At 43.3% G+C, this 2821-nt stretch overlaps 1 pseudogene; it reads right to left on the bottom strand.

Annotated features, from left to right (window-relative positions):
* Positions 1–333: 333 nt before the first annotated feature.
* On the bottom strand, positions 334–2301 carry LOC149991518 (H/ACA ribonucleoprotein complex subunit DKC1 pseudogene; annotated as a pseudogene).
* Positions 2302–2821: the final 520 nt, after the last annotated feature.

Genomic DNA, 2821 nt, shown 5'->3' with positions numbered 1-2821 from the left:
TAATAAGTAAAAATTACAACCTTCTTCTAGCAGCAGATTATTGCATCCTTTAAAAGAGGGTAAAAACAAGAGAATACATTTTGGATTCTGTTACATACACAAGTAGGCAGATGGATTCAGGTACACGAGGCTTCCTGTACACACAAACTTGATTAAGTACACAAACTACTTAGGCCGGAGGAACTGGAAATAGCATTTCAGATGAAAAAACCACAAACTCTTACCAGGCCTTTATCTGGCAGATATCTATGGAGTTAGAAAGGCGGCTCTGACACCAGAATAGACCACTGTTCTCATAGCACACTGGAGATTCATGCCCCTCCCCCAAGTTAACATGGCTGTTATATTCTTTTACTTACTCTAGCCCATTTCACTGCAATTCTTACAAACTTTTTAAACAGAGGGGTGTGGGGGAGTGGCAGAAGCAAATGAGTAATTGACAATGATATTTAAACAGCCACTAGGAAACAAGCGCTACACATGGTTACTGGGCAGTGCTGGGTCTGAAGGAAAGGCTTCCCAACTCTTCCAAGCAGAGAAGTGGGTGGTGTCAAATCTGCCTCCTACACCCATATCCTTAAAACAGGACAATATGGGATTGACCAGACCAGGTAATATCACTGAGGTCTCAGATAGCAGCTAAAATGTGCCTCAGCTCTCCAACCTTTCTGGGACCTATATTCCATTCCCTCAAGAACAAAAGAAACTGTTTTCTCAATAAGGCTTTAATTTCTCCTCCCAGGGGAACAGTGCTTAAAGTGATGTCCACTACTCAGAAACTACTTCTGCTTTTATTTTCTTCTTCTTCTTTTTGGTGCTATCACTGTTCCCATCTCCTGGCTCTCCTGCACTCTCCAGAGCAGCTTTGGCCTTCTTATCCTTCTTCTTCTTTTCCTTTTCCTTCTTGATCAACTGTGGAGACTCTGGCAAAGTCTCATCACTTTCACTCTCTCACTTCCTCTTCACCTTTGGGATTTTTACTGTTTCAGCAACTACCTCAGTCTTCACATCACTGTAGTCAACATATTTCTGAATCCAGGTGACAGGTGTACTGTCTGTGGGCTTGCCATGCTTGTCCAGAAGGCCCTGCTTGATCATCAGCTTCTTCTGACTTGCCTTTGGACCTAATTCCCACTTCCGAGGGTAAGTGTCTCTTTCCATGATCACTCTCTTGATCCTGGCCGCTATCCCATGGTCACAGGCAGAGATCACTGCTGTGGTCATTAATGCAATAGCTATGCAGACTGCTTCCCCTTTAGTGGTGATGACCAAAATCTCCTGATTGACTTCAATGCCATCCTCATAGCAGAGAACACCTGGAAGCATGACCTTTGTCCCATAGCAGATTGCATTCACTGCACTGTCTTTCATAACCAGCCGTTTATGAGATGTCAACAGCTTTTCCAAAGGGTAAACAACTCACCGCAGGTAACATCCTTGTGGTTATCGTACAGCACTGGGCATCAAGCACATCGTGCATTGTCACCATGTGGTCCTTTTCCCTCATGATTCCAGAACTAACCCTCCGAAGTTCCTGCATCTGACCGCCAACTCCCAATAACAAACCAAGGTGTACACACAGTGTCCAAATGTAGGTGCCAGCCTCACAACTCACCCAGAAGATTCCTAATCTTCTTTCAGGATCATACTCAGTCATTTTGCTCTCATAGATGGTCCGTACTCGGAGTTGCCTCTTTACTGCAGCAATAAGTGAGGGTCTCTGGAATAAGGCACCTGTCAGAGTTTCTAGGGCCGTAGCAAGTTGAGTTCCCCCTTCAATAGCATTGTGTAGCCAGACAATTCCCACATACTCTTTGCCTGCACTCTGCTATGATTTTACCAGGCGACTGGCTCATTCTATGCACACAATTAAACAGCCAGTCACCTTGGGATCCATAGTACCACTGTGTCCTGTCTTCTCCACCCGCAGTATTCGTCGGGTCCAGGCTACCACCTCATGGGAAGAGGAGTTTGAGGGCTTGTCAAGATTAATGAAATCTGTCCTGATATAATCCCTAACCTCCCTCTTCAGAGGATTTGAACCACAAGGAAGAGGTGTATAATGCGTTGTCATTATATTTAACTTATCAAAATTCTTTAGCAACAAGGGCCACTGAGATGTGTCCAACTGAGCCACTTTGGATTCAGGTCTGATAGGAACTTCTCCAACATGCTATATTTCTGCAACATCTTCTTCTGGTAATGACTTGGGCACTTTTTTCTTCTTATGCTTCTTTGGCAAAGTAAATACTTCAGCATCCGCCATGTTCCCCCGCAGAGCGTGAGAGCCGCGTGCGCCACCTCCAATAAAAAGCTATAGGGTTTTCTATGTACACTATCATGTCCGCAAATAATGACAGTTGTACTTCCACTTTTCCAATTTGGATGCCTTTTATTTCTTTCTTGTCTGATTGCTGTGGCTAGAACTTCCAAGACTATGTTGAATAGGAGTGGAGAGAGTGGACATCCTTGTCTTGTTCCTGGTCTCAGGGGGAATGCTTTCAGTTTTTGCCCATTGAGTATGATGTTGGCTTCAGGTTTCTCATATATAGCCTTAATTATGTTAAGGTATGCTCCCTCTATTCCCATTTTGCTGAGTGTTTTCATCATAAATGGGTGTCGTACTTTATCAAATGCTTTTTCTTCATCTATCGATATGATCATGTGGTTTTTATTTCATTTTGTTTATGTGGTGTATTACGTTTATTGATTTGCGAGTGTTAAATCATTCTTGCATCCCTGGGATGAATCCCACTTGATCATAGAGTATGATCTTTTTAATATGTTGCTGGATCCGGTTTGCCAATATTTTATTGAGGAT

This window comes from Furipterus horrens, unplaced genomic scaffold (assembly GCF_987537825.1).
Source record: "Furipterus horrens unplaced genomic scaffold, mFurHor1.1.pri manual_scaffold_17, whole genome shotgun sequence".
Lineage (NCBI taxonomy): Eukaryota > Metazoa > Chordata > Mammalia > Chiroptera > Furipteridae > Furipterus > Furipterus horrens.
The sequence above is the reverse complement of the archived record's forward strand: the minus strand, read 5'-3'. Positions and strand labels throughout refer to the sequence as shown.